At 36.7% G+C, this 19,520-nt stretch overlaps 1 long non-coding RNA gene across 1 annotated transcript; it reads right to left on the reverse strand.

The window, feature by feature from the left end:
* Window positions 1–379: 379 nt before the first annotated feature.
* Window positions 380–18,107, reverse strand: LOC131513406 (uncharacterized). Its single transcript, XR_009262562.1, has 4 exons — window positions 17,962–18,107; window positions 3,856–3,982; window positions 1,884–2,035; window positions 380–890 (listed from the first exon to the last, which is right to left on the reverse strand). It is a non-coding gene; the product is annotated as an uncharacterized LOC131513406 (long non-coding RNA).
* Window positions 18,108–19,520: the final 1,413 nt, after the last annotated feature.

The following is a 19,520-nucleotide window of genomic DNA, read 5'->3' on the forward strand; positions in this document are numbered from 1 at the left end:
AGCTATACGAAAAAACCCACAATGCATTCAATAGTATAATACAAATCCAGAATGTTTTCAAATTTCCCTCTTTTGTGGGTTTTGAGATTGACAGCTCTATAATTAGAGATAACAATGAAGAAGGGAATTAATAAGATTCAAATATAGGGCCCAGTCAGAAATCTGGAATGGGGAATGGGGGGGGGGGGGGCAGGAAATCAAGGGGTATAAATCATATAATCTTATTGTAGCCTGGAAAGTCAGACATTCAGATTTTATACAACTAGTTATTTGTTTAGATTTTATAGAACTAGTTAGATGTTCAGATTTTACACAACACTAATAGGTCACAGAACCTTAAAATCAATCGTTGGTCTCCAACGTATATTTATTGATCTGAAATAAACATTTGGTCCGATGTTTCACCAAATATTTGGTACTTTAAAATGTCTCCATTGCTAAATAGTCTTCTGGCCTGCAGGCCAATGAAACATAGCGCTCATCATCAGAACAAAAGACTTGGAGACTGTGACCCAAGCATCCTGCTGTATATAGGGAAGGAGGGATTTACAGTTTTTTTTTAGGCAAACATCACTGGCTTTCATTCTTGGCAGCTCTCGCTTTTCCTTTTTCTTTTTTCTTTTTTTTTTTTTTCAGGATATGTTCTTTCATTCTTGTTGTGCAATTAAACTAACCCATGTGGGGTTCTACAAGATAAACAAATTCATGTCGATTGTATTTATGTTTTTAAATGGTTTACAGTACCTGGCATACTTTTATGGGTTTGTATTTACTTCTACTTGTTTTATTTCCTTATTGACATCTTCTTCTCTTAGATACTTCCAGTTTAGAATAATAGATTTCGATGTTTGATCTTCCATTCAGCAAGGACACCAATGGTGATCATAGCACTGCAAGTTATTTAGGTGTTTATTTAGTCATTTATTAAATGTTAATGCAAATCGCTTGTCAAAATATAAATGGTGTGGGGTACATCTCTAGCAAGTGACTTTAAGGAAATGTGCAAAATTGAAGTAGATAATCATCAAGAAACTTGAATTTTATTTATCAGTTCTGACTCTTTTTACACATTCTTATCAACTCATTTCAAATATTTGTTAACAATTAAAATCTTTATAATTCATATATCCTAAAATTTCTGGGGAAGATAAGCAACCAAACACAGCAATAAGATATAAGCTCCAAGAACTCTCTCTCTCTCTCTCTCTCTCTTTTTTTTTTTTTTTTTTTTTTTGAGACAGAGAGAGACAGAGCGTGAGTGGGGAAGGTGCAGAGAGAGAGAGAGGGAGACACAGAATCTGAAGCAGGCTCCAGATTCCCAGCTGTCAGCACAGAGCCTGATGCCCAGCTCGAACCCATGGACCACGAGATCGTGACCTGAGCCGAAGTTGGGCGCTCAACCGACTGAGCCACCCAGATGACCCCTGCTCCATGAACTCTTAAGAGATGTATCAATAGTGGGAGCTATTGATATGGAGAAAAAGATTGATTTGGAGTTACAGATATAAGCCATTAATTATATCTAGGATGAGTAGGAAAAGCATCAGAGGGAGAAGAACTTTAGCCCCCCAAATTTTGAAGACAGAAATTCATCAGCCCCTCAAAAGGAAAAAGGGTACCCCCTTCATACAGAGGAATCAGTCTGGTCTAAAAGAGGTTGGACTTTGGAGTTTAAGGTAAGCAATCAGAGAGGCCGATACATAGTTTCTAGATACACATCCAGTTACAGAGGGAGATACCGAAAGGATACAGAGCTCTCAGCTAAGCTGAACCTGGGAAGCCTTGGGGAATGGAAAAGACTTTAATGGAGGCCAGTAATTTCCAAAGTTTAGTATCATAAATTCACGAAGATACGTTTTGTGCTTAAAGCTACATACTCTTACCTTCAGGTGTTAGAAATGATCTTTCCCCCCACTGTGTTTTGCGTTATTATTATTAATTATTATTATTACTCTTTAAATACTTGTTTATTTGGTGTGTATTTATAGCTTCCGTGGTAAGCTGCCTCCTTCACATTTTTAGGAAGTAGCGAACACTATAAAAAAAATCAGTGAATAATCAGTGCGGGATTCACGTCAAAGAAGTTTCAGTACAACCATTGCCATTTTCTCTGGCCTTGGAAACTTAGGAGAGAAAAATGATTTACATGTTTGCTTTTCAATAGTGACTCAGGAGCTACCGCTAACGAGGAAATGAATTGCACTTCGCTGGCAATAGGTAATTGAAAATAAGACCTAGAGTAAGGTTATTGACTTGTTCCGGATCTGTGATCTAGTCTTCATTAAAAACTAATAAATTAGGCATCAAAGTATTCACTTCACATAGATCATTCGCATGAGCCAAGTTTCCTGTCCGAGGCACACCAAACCATGAGAGGCCAAATATTCCCCGTGAGTCTCTCAGTTCTTGTAAATAAAGCTAAACCTCTGGATTGCTAAGAGTATGTCTGTTTTTGAAACAGGATTCTCTTCTGCCTCCATTACTTTTATCATTCTCTATAGAATTCCTTTGTCTTTATCAATTTCTAGATTGTAGGCCGAACCATTGCAAACCGTATCTATTTTAATTTATTTTTCAAGTACCTTCTAGTCTTCACTTTTGTTGGTTTGTTCATTTTTCTCTTTTACCTTTGGATCATTATTTCTGCCCCCTTCCTCTTCTGTTTTCTCCGATGTTTGGTCTTCTGAGTTTTTGTAAGTCTATACCTGAATAAATTCTTACCTCCTGAAGCTTTCTGTCATCGTCAACATTCAGACGGGCCCTGATTTTCACTAGAGGATTTTAAGATAGTTTTAGATTTATTGCTTACCATTCTTGAACCCCCTCATTTTCTCTGTGACTTAGAGACACTTTAACTTAAATGATTTATTTCATGAGCTGGAGTCTAAATATGAGTACTTAGAAATGTTATAAGCTGAGTTTTATAGGTAGGTTTATTACCATAGCTTCAAATCAAAGACCTCTATGAAATTAACGATGTGGTTGTTGTTTCCTGTACTTCAACAAAAGGCAGCGAGTTTATATAAAAGCTACTTTGAGGAGACATAATCAATATTAATCCCAATAAATAAAATGGGAATTACTAGAATTTAATAGAAACCAATTGTGATTTTGAGTGGCTCGGGGCTATGTGCTTGCTACTTGACAAGGTTACATAATGGAAAATAATGTACCTAAGGCATTTTATCAATTCCCTTAGCTATACGCACAAAGTTACTTTGAACCAACCCATCTTAGAAATTAATTTTCCGTACATTCGGACGGACGACCAATGCTGTATTCATTCAAACCATAAATTTGTAAGCAGAAATAAAACCTTCGAAGGTTCTATTAATCAACCAATTAAATTAGAGTTGAATGTTCCAGAATGTGTTAATGTCATTAAAGAAAATTGGTTGAAAGAGAGGGAATTTGACACGTGGTTAGAATTTTTGAAAGGCGATGCAAACTAAAATGTATGAGACGATTATTGCTACCTACATCGTTGAAGTAATTTATAGAAAATACAGAGCCACCTCCGAAGAATGGAGTATGGAGAGTATATCATCATTCTCATTTTAACGTGTGACAAAAAGTACAACTATTGGTCATTTAAATTATTTTGAGTGTACATAGATTTTCCTTACATTAATTCAAGGGTGTCAGCAACCCATTTGCATCATTGGATTTCACTGTAAGAAATTTCACCTTCTCACAGACATAAAGCTGCTGGAGCAAAATAATTTTCAAATCATAAAACTCTATTTGATTTGTCTCTTTGCAGAGCTGTTAAAAATAATAATCTATACCAATAAATTTTAAAGATAAGGCCAGGAAATACAACCAAATAAAAATATACTTGTAAAAGTGATATACCTGATAATCACAAGAGTAATTCTCCTGCTGCTGAAATATCATTCGTAGGTCTTAATTCAGTTATATTTATTACTGTAAGATTCATAAAACTCCTTCAAGATTTTAGGGATCTTTTAACACAGAAATCCTGTAATAGAAATAGAAATGGTTAAATATTTTTATGGATTACCTGTTTTTTGGGGGATCAGATTTTATAATGTGTTATATGTGGCCACATTTAGAGTCTAACATCAAGCATGTAACATTTGACTTTGCTTTTCATTTGCTTTATGATTTTTCTCCCTTAGGATGTCTTACTTACCAATGCAGAAGCAAAGGTTTCAGACATATCACAAAAAGCTTGTTAAATTCTTTCTATTATTTTTCCCTTGTTTCTTTGTTTTTGTATGATATAATATGTTCAAATATGTTAGGTCTTCCTAAGAGGTGGGAAGTGTTGGAATTAGAACAGTACCCCCCAACTAAAACATGAGCTACCCATTTGCTGCTTCATCAAAGGTTGTAGATGTTTTAGTAAATCAAAAAAAGAAAATTAATACTTTTCTCATAAATACAGAGACTCAACACCAAAATTAATTAAGACCTGGAACAATCAAAAAAACACAATCAAATAAATGATAGGAACATGTCATTATCAAGGAACCCATTTGGTCATTTTAAGACAAATCTAAAGATTAGACCTAACTCTAAATTCTTGGGGCATCCGGGTGGCTCAGTCGGTTAAGCGTCCGACTTCAGCTCAGGTCATGACTTCAGCTCAGGTCATGATCTCCCAGTTCATGGGTTCGAGCCCCGCACCGGGCTCTGTGCTGATAGCTCAGAGCCTGGAGCCTGCTTCGAATTCTGTGCCTCCCTCTCCTTCTGCCCCTCCTCATCTCGCACTCTGTGTCTCTCTCTCTCTCTCAAAAATAAATACACATTTAAAAAATGAAAAAAAAATTCTCAACATCTATTTTATACACTGCTTATTCATGCGGCTGATTCTGAAACCATAATTTCATGTACTCAGACATCACATGAAATAGCTTTCAAAGATTACAGAAACTCACTTTATAGACATATAGCTAGTTTTAGGGGTTGTTTGTTTGTTGTTGTTTCCTTCTTAGAATAATTGCACTCTCCTGATTTCGTAGCACCCTCTTGCCTGTGATGAAATGTCTACCTCAGGCTTCTTTGGTTATTTTTTTTCCCTCTTATTCTGAGTGAATGATTCATTGTGACAGAAAAATCAGACTATTAACATATAGGTTATATACAGTTAAATGTTTCATTTATCTTTTTATAAGTTAACCAGAAATACGTCCATTGCTCTTCTACCGATATTCATGTACATCTTCTAATTGATAAACTGAAAATTCTTCGTTGTGCAGTGTGTGGAAGGTGACAGAGTAGGCCACTCGTAAATATGCCACTTTGGCATAAGGTGCATTTTGAGCTAAAGGCATGGGAAAAAAATAGCAAATGGGAGAAGAACAGTCTGACTTTCCCTTTTCTTCCTGAAAGCAGTGGATATGAGTCTTATGAGTCTCCCTATCTAACTAGAAGGAAAGAAACATTCTTATCACCAGAAATGGGGAGCCAAAGCCAAGAGAAGTCTGTACAAACATACTTTGTTAAAAACAAAACAAAACAAAACAAAACAAAACAAGAAGCTCTACTTCCATTAGTTTCCCCATATATTTCAGTTACTTCTCAACAACATCGTCTCCTTGTTCAATCTAGTATAAAAAGCATTTAGGGTTGGCACTTCCTTGGGTCTGTATTTCCTTACTGGGCTCCCTTGTCACCCAAAATATGAATGAAATCTGGGTGCTTTTCACCTGTTAATCTGGTTTATGTCAAGGTCATTCTCAGGTCCAGCGGAAGACCCTAAGAGGGTAGAAGTAACGTTCTACCTCCCTTATGTTTGCACGATGGAAGAGCAAAGAAAATGGAGTAAAACAAGCTCTGAATCCACATTTACTGTCTTTTGCTTTATTATCGAAAGACAGGAGGTAACAAGTGTTGAGAAGGATGTAGGGAAAAGGGAAATCTTGAGTACTGTTCATGGGAATGTAATGTGGTGCATCACCATGGGCACAACCTAGGTGTCTGTTGATGGGTGAATGTGTGTGTGTGTGTGTGTGTGTGTGTGTGTGTACACAGGCATTCACACACACAATGGAATATTATTCAGCCTTAAAATAAAAGGAAATCCTGCCATCCACGAGAAGGGGGATGACACTGGGAAACATTATGCTAAGTGAAATAAAGCAGAGAAAAAGACAAGTAATGCATGGTGTAACGTGAAACCCCCCAGAAAGGGGTAAACTCACAAAAATAGGGAATAGAATGCTAGTTGATAGGGGGTGGGAGTGGGGAAGAAGTGTGGATATTGGTCAAAGAATATAAACTTTCATTTAGGGAAATCTAATATATGGGATTGTGACTAAGTTTTGTTTTTGTTTTTTTTAAATTTCAGCCTTAATGAAATATAAATGACATAAAGTTGTCAGATACTTAAAGTGGACAATCATGGTGATATGAAATACATATAGATTGTGAAAGAATTCCCCTCCATCCAGTTAACTAACACATTCATGACCTCACATATATGTCTTTTTTTGTGATAATATTTAAGATCTACTTCCTTAGCAAATTTCAGTTATACAATACAGTGTTATCAACTACAGTTACCATTTTTCCATTAGATACCCAGACCTTGTTCATATTATAGCTGAAAATTTGTACCTGTTACCAATCTTTTCCAATCTCCATCCCCCCTCAGCCCCTCCTCCCCGCAGTTCCTGGAAAGCCCCTTTCTACTCTCCGTTTCAATGAGTTTGACTTTGCTTTGCTTTGCTTTGCTTTAAAAAATATTTTAGGGTTGCCTGGGCGGCTCAGTTGGTTGAGTGTCCGACTCTATTTGGGCTCAGGTGATGATCCTGGTCATGGGATAGAGCCGTGTGTCAGGCCTGTGCTGAACTTTGAGCTTGCTTAAGATCCTCTCTCTCTCTCTCCCTCTGCCTCTCTCCCCTACTCACGCTCTCTCTCTCTCTCTCAAAATTAAAAAAAATAAAGATAAAAAAATAACAATATTTTATATATAAGAGATACCATGAAGTATTTCTCTATATCTGTCTGGCTTATTTCATTTAGTATAATGACCTTAAGTTCCATCTGTACTGTTGCAAGTAGCAGGATTTCTTTCTTTCTCATGACTGAAGAATATTCCACTGTGTATATATATGCATTTTTATATATTCATCCATTGAAGGACACTTAGGTTGTTTCCATATCTTGGCTAATGTGAATACTATAACAATAAACATGGGGGTACAGATACCTCTTCAATATCCTGTTTTCATTATCTTTGGATATACACCCAGAAGTAGGATTGCTAGATCATATGGTCATTCTTTTTTTTTTAAGTTTATTTATTTGTTTTGAGAGAGAGTGTGTCTGTGAGGGGCAGAACGAAAGGGAGAGAGAGAATCCCAAGCAGGCTCTACGTTGTCAGCTCAGACTCCCACATGGCACTCAATCTCATGATGAGATCATGACCTGAGCCAAAATCAAGAATCGGTGGCTTAACCAACTGAGCCACCCAGGCGCCCCAAGGTCATTCTTTTTTAATTGTTGAGGAACCTTCATACTGGTTCCCTTACGGGCTGCACCAATTTACGTTCCCACCAACAGGGACAAAGGTTTCCTTTTCTCCACATTATTGCCGACAATCGTTTTCTGTTGTCTTTTTGATGACAGTCGTTTCAACAGGTGTGAGATATTTCATTGTGGTTTTGATTTGCATTTCTCTGATAATGAGTTATATGGTGCACCTGTTCAGGAGTCTGTTGGCCATTTGCATGTCTTCTTTGGAAAAACACCTATTCAGTTCAACGGCTCATTTTTTCTCAACTTGTTTGTTTTCTTGCTGTTGAGTTGTATGAATTATTTGCATGGTTTAGATATTAACCCCTTAGTAGATATGTGATTTGTGAACGTTTTAACCCTTCCCTTATATATCGCCTTTTTGTGACCTTGTCTGTTGATGATTTCCTTTGCTGTGCAGAAGATTTTTATTTGGATGTAGCCCCATTTGTTTTTCTTTTATTGCCTTTGCTTTTGGTGTCAAATACAAAAAAATCATTGCCAAGACCCATGTCCAGAGCTTACTCCCTATATTTTCTTCCAATAGTTTTATGGTTTCAGGTCTTATGCTCAAGTCTTTACTCCATTTGGAGCTTACTTTTGTGGATGGTTTAAGATACAGGTCCAGTTTCATACTTTTGCTGTGATTATCAGGTTTCCCTAATACCATTTTTTGAAGACTTTTCTTTCTCCATTGTATATTCTTGGCTCTTTTGTGTTAGTTAACTAATTGCTCATATGCACACGGGCTTAAATCTGGGCTCTCTACTCTGTTCCATTAATCAATATGTCTGTTCTTCCGCTGATACCATACTGTTTTGATTGCTCTCAGTTTGTAGTATAGATTGAAATCAGGGAGTGTGATGATGACTCCAGGTTTCTGGTTCTTTCTCAGGATCGTTTTGCCTAATTGAGGTCTTTTGTGGTTCCATACATATTTCAGGATTGTTTTTTTCTGTTTCTGTGACAAATACCATTGGACTTTTGATGGGGGTTGCGTTGAACTTGTAGATTGCTTTGGGTAGTATGGACATTATAACAACATTAATCCTTCCAATAATATTTGTGTCTTCAATATCTTTCATCAACGTACTATAGTTTCAGAGTAGAGTTTTTTCATTTCCTTCATTAAATTTATTCTTAGAAATTTTGTTATTTTTGGTGCAATTGTAAATGGGATTGCTTTTCTTAATTTTTTTGTTATTGATGTATAGAAATGCAATTGATGGTTTAGACTGATTTTTTTTTCTGAAACTTTACTGAATTTGTTTATCACCTGTAACAGTACTTTGGTGGAGTCTTTGGAGTTTTCTATATATAATATCATGCTATCTGCTAATATTGACAGTTTACTTCCTTTTTAATTTGGATGCCCTTTATTTCTTTTTCTTGCCTTATTACCCTGGCTAAGACTTCCAATATTATGTTGAGTAAAAGTAGTGAGAGTAGAGTTTCATTTCTGGTCTTAGAGAAAAAGCTTTCAAATAAAAATCTGGCTTTGCCATTGGAGTAATGCTGACTCCTAATGTGAGTCTGGAAGTTTCCCCTGGCTTCTATTTTTTGGAAGAGTTTGAGAAAGATTGGCATTAATTCTTCCTTAAATGTTTGGTAGATTTTACAAAAGAAGTCATCTGGTGCTAAGTCTTTCTTTGTTAGGAGGTTTTTGATTACTGATTCATTCTCCCTATTGCTGTGTTCAGGTTTTCCACTGCTTCATGATCCGGTCTTGGTAGGGTGTATTTTTCTAGGAATTTATCCATTTCTTCTAGGTTGCCCAGTTTGTTGGCATATAATTGTTTATAGTAGTCTCTTTGATGTTTTGTCTTCCTTTGGTATCAATTATAATGTCTTCCCTTTCATTTCTAATTTTATTTACTTGAGTGACTTCTTTTTTTTTCTTGGCATGTATAACTGGTAGTTTGTTTGTTTATTAATTAAAAAAAAAACTGTCCAGGGTTCCTGGGTGGCTCAGTTGGTTGAGCATCTGACTGTGGCTCAGGTCATGATCTCACAGCTTGTGATTTCCAGATCTGCGCTGGACTCCATGCTGACAGCTCAGAGTTTGAAGCCTCCTTCTCTCTCTCTCAAAAATAAATAAAAACATTAAAAAAACCAGTCCTTTGTTTTAGTAGTCTTTCCTATCATCTTTTTACTCTCTCTATTTTCTTTAATGTTTATTAATTTTTGAGAGAGAGAGAGAGAGAGAGAGAGAGAGAGAGAGAGAGAGACAGAGCACAAGTTGGGGATTGGCAGAGAGAGAGGGAGACACAGAATCTGAAGCAGCTCCAGGCTTTGAGCTGTCAGCACAGAGCCCCATGCAGGACTCGAACTCACAAACTGTGAGATCATGACCTGAGCTGAAGTCAGATGCTTAACTGACTGAGCCACCCAGGCGCTCCATTTTTTAGTCTCTATTTTATTTATTTCTGCCATGAACTATTTAATAATTTTGTTAGTTTTTTCATTCTACTAAGTTTGTGACAAATTTGCTTGTTTGTTTCTAGTTTCTTGAAGTTTACAATTTGCTATTTCTTTGAGATCTTTTCCTTTTCTTTTATGTAGGTGCTTATTGCTAGGATCTTCCCTCTTAAAGCTGCTTGTGCTGCATCCCATTAGTGTGATATGGTGCATTTCCATTTTCACGTATCTCAGGCTTCATTTCATTTTTTGTTTTGATTTCTTCATTGACTTATTGGTTTTTCAGGAGCGTGTTGTTTCATCTTCACGTATCTGACATATTCCATTTTTGTCCTTGAAACTAGTTTCTAGTTTCATACCATTCTGTTTGGAAAAGATGCTTAATGTTATTTCAGTCTACTTAAATTTATTGACTGGTTTTGTGGTCTACAAAAGATCTATGCTGGACAATATCCCGTGTGTACCTCGGATGGAAAGTTCTGTAAATGTCTGTTGAATCTATCTGGTCTAAGTATGTTTTGTTTTTTTTTTTTTTTTTTTAACGTTTTTTATTTATTTTTGGGACAGAGAGAGACAGAGCATGAACGGGGGAGGGGCAGAGAGAGAGAGGGAGACACAGCATCCGAAACAGGCTCCAGGCTCCGAGCCGTCGGCCCAGAGCCCGACGCGGGGCTCGAACTCACGGACCGCGAGATCCTGACCTGAGCCAAAGTCGGACGCTCAACCGACTGAGCCACCCAGGCACCTCTTTTTTTCAACGTTTTTAATTTATTTTTGGGACAGAGAGAGACAGAGCATGAACGGGGGAGGGGCAGAGAGAGAGAGGGAGACACAGCATCCGAAACGGGCTCCAGGCTCCGAGCCGTCAGCCCAGAGCCCGACGCGGGGCTCGAACTCACGGACCGCGAGATCGTGACCTGGCTGAAGTCGGACGCTTAACCGACGGCGCCACCCAGGCGCCCCTCTAAGTATGTTTTAAATCCAATGTTCCCTCATTGATTTTCTGTCTCGATGATTTTTTTTTTATTGTTGAAAGAGGGGTATTAAAGTCCCTGCTATCATTGTATTATTGTCTATTTTCCCCTTCAAGTCTCCCTCTATTTGCCTCATATATTGAGGTGCCTCTCTGTTAGGTTCATAAATATTTACAAATATTATAGCTTCCTGTGAATTGACACTTTTATCACTGTATAATGACCATTCTTGTCTCTTATTACAGTCTTTGTCTTAAAGTCTGTTTTGTCTGATGTAAGAATAAATATCTACCCCTCTTTTCTTCCAGTTTCCATTTACACAGTATATGCTTTTCTATCCATTCACTTTCAATGTGTGTATCCTTAAAGCTGAATGAGTTTCTTGTAGGCAACATATGGTTTTTCTTTCTTTTAGCCTATTAAACCCTTTGTATCTTTTGATTGGAGAATTTAGTCTATTTCCATTTAAAGTAATTATTGATAGGTATGGACATATTATTGCTATTTTGTTAATTGTTTTCCAGTTGTTCTGTGATTCTTTTGTTTCTTGCTTGCTTGCTCTCCTCCTTTTTGATTCGATGATTTTCTGTAGTGGTATGATTTGATTTCCTTCTTTTTATCTTTTGGTATTTAATATAGGTTTTTTAATTATGGTTACTATGAGGTTTATATAAGTCATCTTTTATTTATTTATTTTTTATTTTATTTTTTTTTATGTTTATGTATTTCTGAGACAGAGAGAGACAGACCATGAGTGGGGGAGAGGCAGAGAGAGAAGGAGACACAGAATCAGAACCAGGCTTCAGACGCTGAGCTGTCAGCACAGAGCCTGACGTGGGGCTCGAACTCACAAATTGTGAGATCATGACCTGAGCCAAAGTTGGTTGCTCAACCGACTGAGCCATCCAGGCACCCCAAGTCATCTTTTATTTACAACAGTCTATTTTATTTTTATTTTTGTAACAGTCTATTTTAAGCTGATAATGAACAATTTTGAAAGAATGCATTGAAAGCTCTACACTTTTACCCTCTTTCCCATATTTTATGCCTTGGATGTCACCATTTACATCTTTTAATCTCTTCTTTCTGTTGAGAAATTGTTGTAGCTTAGTTATTTTTAGTATTTTTTTATTTTAACCTTCATAATACATTTATAAGTAATTTACTTACTCCTTTAAGAATATTCTTAATTTAAAAGTATACATTTACCTTTATGAGTGAGATATATGCTTTCATTTCAGCTTGAAGAAATCCATGTAACATTTTTTGTAAGGCTCTTCTGGTGGTAATGAAGCCCTTTAGCTTCTTGTTTGGAAAACTCTTTATCTTTTCTTCAATTTTGAAGGACAGCTTTGCTGGCTAGAATATTCTTGATTGTTTTTGTCACTGTTGTCTTTTCCTTTCTGTCCTTTGAATATATTGTGTCACTCCCTTCTGGCCTGCAGGGTTTCTGTGGAAAAATCTGCTGATTTTCTTATGGGGCTTCCTTTGTACCTAACAAGTTGTTTTTCTCTTGTGGCTTTTCAGGCTTTCTCTCCGTTTTTAAGTTTTGACAGTTTAAGTATAATGTGTCTCAGTGTGGGTCTCTTTGGTTCATCTCATTTTGAACTTTCTATGCTTCCTGGATTTGGACATCTGTTTCTTTTCCCAGGCTAGATAAGTTTTCAGCCAATATTTCTCTGAATAATATTTTTACCACTTTCTCTCTCCCTTCTCATCTGTGATCCATATAATGTGAATATTGGTCCACTTGATGGTGTCCCATAAAATGCCTTAAGTTACTTTCACTCATTTTCATTCTTTTTTGCTTTTGGATCCTCTGGATGAATGTCATTGTCCTGTCTTTGAGTTTGCTGATTCTTTCTTCTGCTTGACCTAGTCTATTGTTGAACACTTTCATTGAATTTTTCAGTAAAGGTACTATATTCTTCAACTCTGTGATTACTCTTTAAAAAAATATTTTTAAAAGTATTTTCTGTCTCTGTTGAAATTATTCCTTATTCATGTGTTGGTGACCTCAGCGAACATCTTTATAACTCTTAGTTTGAATTATTTATCAAGTTAATCACTTATCTCCTTTCTATTAAGACCAATTTCTGGAGTTTTATCTTGTTCTTTTGTTTGAAACATATTCCTCTGTTTCTTGGCTTTTCTTTGCCTTCTGCACAGCTATCTCTTCCAGTCTTGACAGAATGGTTCATATAGGAGATGAAGTTTAACATTGAGTTCATCCCAACTTCTTGGTTTTCTCTTAAACCTTTATGATTGTTCAAGCTGCCTTCTTTGTTTTTAGTGACTTCCAGCATATGAGGGTGTGCCTTGACCTTGCAATGTCCTAAAAGGGAGAATCTCAATTTGCATCTAGATGCGTGCCGAATGTAAGTCAGATACTTGGGAAGTATAAAGTATTCAAGTAGACATCTTATGAGGAAAAACTGAGAGGTGGGTGCTTCTGTATCCTCCCTCTGCATTGAGCACCATTTTTTAAAGTAGATATTTCTCATTTGTCTTATCTGTAAGAGTAACTCAGCTAGTTTTTGGATTTCTAGCAGAGGGAATTACTGCATGTGTAGCTATATATTCAGTATATATATTCATCCATTGGAGAATGTGAATTCAGGAGACTCTTACATCACCATCTGGGACCGGAACTCATATTGATGAATTTAGATAATTCAACTTAAAATAGGGAGATTATTCTGGATAATTTGTACGGACCCATTATAATCACAAGAATCCACAAGGGTCGTTGGTGGGCATGAAGCTCATTCCTGCTGTGCTGTAGCCTTCTAGGTAGCTCTTGTCTGAGGAGGGTGATATCCAGAAGGTGCACTATGAGCGTTAGTAGTCAATACTCAAAGTATCTGGAGAAGGGTGTACCCACACAATAGTGCGGCTGTCTAAACAATCTAAAATCCTGAGGGTAGCTCATTAGGAAGGGCATGCTGGAGCTCTTGGATTGTGGACAAAACTCTATCTACTGATGGAATACGTTCTGGTAATCTAATGTAAAGGATTGTGCCATGTTAATAATATTGTATTGTATACTTAAAATTTGCTAAAAAGAGTGAATGTTAAGTATTCTCATAACAAAAAAGTGATAACTACTTTTAATTTTTTTTAATTTTTTTAAATTAACTTGGCTGTGATAATCAGTTCACAATGTATACATATATCAAATCATCACATTGTAAACTTTAAATATATACAATTTTATTTGTTAATCATACTTAATAATGCTGGGAAAAATTAAATTAAGTTAAATTACATAAAGCAAAATGAAAGTAAATTAGCTGGGCAATGAGTGCCATTGTTGACCAGAAAAAAAGAAAATGAGGCTTATCTTTTAGTAAAGATTGATAACCTGATTTCAGATCTGACACTAAGGAGGTGACTGGTAGTTTCTGCTTTTAGAGTGAAATGTAAACAACGCTATTGTGCTAAATGAAACAAAACAAAACATAATAATGATTTACTATTGGTCTACATAAAAATAGAATCTTGCCTTATAAGTGCAAACTAACTACAGTTTTGATAATTAAAAACTGAAACATAATATAGAAAATGCTAGCACATATTCAGCATTCTAAAGAGCAATTTGTCTATTTTTACACAAATGGTAAGACTGAGGAAGTGTCTGTTTCAGCATAAGGCAGTGAGAATGTGGTTATATGGTATTTCCCATGGAGTACTGGGTATGGAACTTCACTACCTAGGTCCCTGTCACTTACCTCAGCCATACTGGCTTTGACATGTAGCCTTGGTGGGTCATTTATCTCCTCAGGTAAAGAAGGTTAATGTTCAGATCTGCCCTGGTCCCTTTTGGTATTGTTGTGAGGACCAAAAAGATAATTCATGTACATTATATAGCTCTATACAACCATCATCATCATCACCATAATCATTATACAAGTAGGAAGTTAAATACTGATCATTTCTCGTATTTGGAAAGGAAATACATCGACTTTTTGAATAGATGTAAATATAAAAGTGGCAATAATCAATCCTATTGACCAGACTGGACAATCCCCAATATGAAATTGTTTCAGTGACTGTGCGCGATTTAAAGACCTAGGTGCTCGGCCAAACGTTTTTGATTTGAGATGTTTATTTCACTCTATTTAAACTTCTATGTTCTCCCTTCTTCCTGTCTTTATTACCTGTCTTCTCAGCTCATGTATTCCTTATTTACTTATTTGGGATGTTACTTTTTTTCTTCTCTCTTTTTGATAACCCTAGGAGAGGATTGAGGATGAAGAACATAATTCTTAAATGTGCTTCCATCTTTTCACGTGGCACTTCCAACATTTCCAAATCTCAAGTCAGAGGTACAGTAGGGATTGTTCAGGTCAGCATGGATCTATCAACTACCTAAAAGTAGGTGCAATAACTCAAGTCCTTTAGATTAAGTTATGACGAAGCTCGGACATTTTAAATTCTTTGGCCATGGATCTGAACTAAACGAATCTACTTTCCACAATATGCCTTTCTAAAGGAAGTGGATTTCAGAAATACCATATTTATTCTTTCCAAATAATAATTTTAAGTAAACAGTATGGGAACAAGACACTTTATTAATTCATATTTATAAATTATTATCCTAATTGGTATTGTGGCTCAATGTTCAAAGGCATTTTATGTTCATCTCTTATAAGCTATATTTTATGTTAATCTTTGGGGCAAATGATCCTTCTTAGTAGACATGTGTGACATTTTTTTAAACATCATTTCCCTAACGAAAGAGTAGGTTCCCCCAAACAGCTTCCATATTCAATATCTAATTTGGATTTTGTAGGGATGTTTTTTTCCTTGTAAAACACTAGACGGAACCACTTACAATTTTCTCCTGAAATGAAAATTTCTTTTTTTTTTTTTTTAATTTTTTTTTTTTTTTAACATTTATTTATTTTGAGACAGAGAGAGACAGAGCATGAACAGGGGAGGGGCAGAGAGAGAGGGAGACACAGAACCGGAAGCAGGCTTCAGGATCTGAGCCATCAGCCCAGAGCCCGACGCGGGGCTCAAACTCACGGAACGTGAGATTGTGACCTGAGCCGAAGTCGGACGCTTAACCGACTGAGCCACCCAGGCGCCCCTGAAATGAAAATTTCTGTAAAGAGTTGAGCATGGATTTTCAGGATCTAAGACCTAAAAAGATCAGCCCTGCCCAAGGTCTGCAATATATGCAAGACTGTTTTTGTTTTGTAAATAATTATACAATATAATTATAAATACTTATAACTTCCATTGTGTTTTATTTTGTTTGTTGCCTATAGATTTTAAATCATGAGTAATAAAAATCATCTTACTAGAAGTGAAATATTCGTGTCCCTTGTGAATGCCTTACCACATTCCACATTGCCCTGAATGCTATATTGCCTATTTGGTACTTGGGTATGGGTTTTGAGTGATATGATAATAATAGAGTGTTATTCCTGATTGTAATTCATTTTGCTTGCATATCAATCTTGCTGTATTTGAATGTATACAAAGAATACTAATGACTGCACTGTATGTCTTTAATCTCTGTCATGAAGAAGCATCTTTATTTGCATATGCATGAATTTCAATAATATTTGCATAAAGAGAAAGTCAGACATTTTGATTACTAGTAATCTTTTTACAATTTATAAGGTTTTATGCTGATTTCCACCCCCCCCTAATTATTTTTTTTTGTCAGGTTGAGTCTGCTCTCATTTTTATGCCCATCTTAGGGAATATATCAATAATAGTTAATACTCAAGAAGGCAAATAGTGAAAGCACCTCTGTAAAAATTTGCCAATGTTGATTAATAAATGTCAATTTAGGTATACATTCATAACAGTTCTCAATCCAGAGAGGTAAAAAATGAATTATTTCCCCCTTTAACTATAATATCTTTCTCCTTTCCAGTCCCAGATCATAAAAAGTAAGTGATAAAAGATCCAATGTTTAACAAATAGTACACAAAATATTTTAAATCTTGTTTAATGAAGAACTGGAAGAAAAAAATTTTAAAAAGCTACAAAACAAGTTATATTCATAAAAATTTCAGTGGAGCAACAAGTCTTCATATTTTGCTTCTCCTCTCCTTGATTTTAAAATTAACCTTACTCTGGGGTGCCTGGGTGGCTCAGTCGGTTAAGCGACCGACTTCAGCTCAGGTCATGATCTCGCAGTTTGTGGGTTTGAGCCCCGCGTGGGGCTCTGTGCTGACAGCTCAGAGCCTGGAGCCTACTTCAAATTCTATGTCTCCCGCTCTCTCTACCCCTCCTCTGCTCACGCTCTGTGTCTCTCTGTCTCTCAATAAAAAATAACATTAAAAAAATATAATTAACCTTACTCTGAAGTGTGTGAATATCTGCAATCATTTCTTGCCCATGAAAAACGTGAGGCTTTTGTGCTTGAAGGCAAGAAACAAGCGAAACCAGGTAACTGTGGTTGAGTTTTATTAGGGTTTCCAACTGCAGTTATCAATCTCTACCACAGTGAGAACTTTTGAATATCATGTGGCTGAAAATCCACCTGTTACTTTATGTTTCTCCTAATCACTCTAAATCTCTGAAAATCAGACCCTGGGTCTCTCTCCATCTGCTTCAATCTAGCCAGTGAAGCTCTATAATCACTAACACTCTCCTGTCTCCATTTCGGTGACTATTTCATGTCAAATTCTCTTCACAGTCAAACACACTGCAAACTGAATATTTGGTACCATTGGATATATAGGCAATTATCAAATAGAGAAGAAGTCAAGGAACCCAAACTACTACCACATGGAATCTATGGAGGCGGTCACTCCTTGGCTTCCAAAACAGTTTGGATTCGCCCCCACCCCCACCCCCACCACTTCGTTGGGTCTCCTCTATGTAGAGACACATTTCAGGCTTCTAGAAGTGCTTGGGGTTCTACTGCCCGGTTTGTATTGCAAGAAATCATGTATCTTCACAGAAACCGGCTCGGAAGCACCAAAGCTAATACTTATTTGTGAGATGTTTCTCGCATGATCTCGCCACAAAAGAACCTAAGGTTAATACAGTTCTACCCATTTTGCGGATGAACAAACTTAGAATTAAGCAGATTGAGTAAGTTGCCCAAGTAAGTCACCTGGTAAGCCAGGACCTCTGGAAGCCCAGTCATATTCTGAACCTCATGAGCCTCACAGTTGTCTATTCTCCCAGGCAAGGTTCCGTGCAAATCTTCCTTAAATGAATGATGGCAATCGCACGATGCATTTTCTTAGTAGTTGCTGTTAATTCTGTGCAATGGGAAGGGAAAATATTTTTAGTCCCTTTTTACTATCAGGAAATCCGTGTTTAGAAAAGTGAAATGAATGACCCATGGCCACAGAGTTAGTTTACGGTGGAGCCTAGACCAGAATCCGGGTCCACTGAGCAGAAATTCCAAGTGTCTGGTGCCTGGGGGGCTCAGCTGGTTAAGCTTCGGACTTTGGCTCAGGTCACGATCTCATGGGTCATGAGTTTGAGCCCCACATCAGGCTTTCTGTTGTCAGCACAGACCCATCTTCAGATTCTCTGTCCCCCTGTCTCTGCCCCTCCCCTGCTCTCTCTTTCAAAAACAAATAAACATTTTTTTAAACTTAAAAAAAGAAATTCTAAATGTCGAGGGTGTTTTCCATAGTTATCCTGTGACTTATCAGTGTTTCAACGCCCTGCATTTGATTTGACACACATTCTCAAAGCATGATTACCACAGGATGCATTATCAGAAAGAATTTGCCACATCCAGTCCTATATGGGGAATAAGAATTCAAGTTGTTATTCTGAACAGTTATTTCAGGACAGTTATCTTCCAGAATATGTTTTAAAATGGCAAAACCAATACTAGAAGGTGTGTTTTGCTGTTTAGTTAGACACATTTTGGAATTCCTAGATTTCCAAGTTGCAGGTGTTCTTAAATCATAAATAAGGTGGTCATATAATTGACTGTCTGAACTAGAACATTTTTGAAAGTGAAAAGAGGCACTATTAAGAATTTCACCAGGCCAGGCAAACTGGGATATGTTCATCCTAATTGTAAAGGGCATCGACAACATTTCTCGTTCCCTAGAAATAATTGCCTACCTTCTAGGGCTTAAGTGCTTATCTGTAAAACCCCATGATATTATTTGGAATCGGTTCTATTCCACTTTATTCCTTTCATTTTTTTTTTCTTTGAGGTGAGATTGTGTCACTTCTATATGCTTGAATCCAAAGGGTAGGATAATTTGGTAAGGACGAGAAGCAAATTAAGCTGAACTTTGAACCAGTATGCTTAAGAATATTTTCCGTTTGTATCAAAGGGTTTGGCTTGCAATTGAATTTAGCTGTTGTCTTTTGGAATTGGGAAGAGTTCAACATTTCCTTGACTCTCTTCTATGGTGGTTACCTGAAAAATCATATTGCAAGAGCCAGTAATCACCCACATCTCTTCCTTTTATTTATTTATTTCCTTTTATAGAGACCCATGTAAGAAAAAAAAAACAACAACACTCCTAGGAATATCAGGTCCATTGGCTTCTCTCTCTCTCTCTCTCTCTCTCTCTCTCTCTCTCTCTCATAAACACTGGCAGGTATGCAAGAATCAAAATCTGATTAAAAAACAAATTAATTTTACTAAACATGACCTATCAAGTATACTGAAATGTGACATCCTGTCAGGTGTTC

Source organism: Neofelis nebulosa, chromosome 6, assembly GCF_028018385.1.
Source record: "Neofelis nebulosa isolate mNeoNeb1 chromosome 6, mNeoNeb1.pri, whole genome shotgun sequence".
In the NCBI taxonomy this organism is placed as follows: Eukaryota; Metazoa; Chordata; class Mammalia; order Carnivora; family Felidae; genus Neofelis; species Neofelis nebulosa.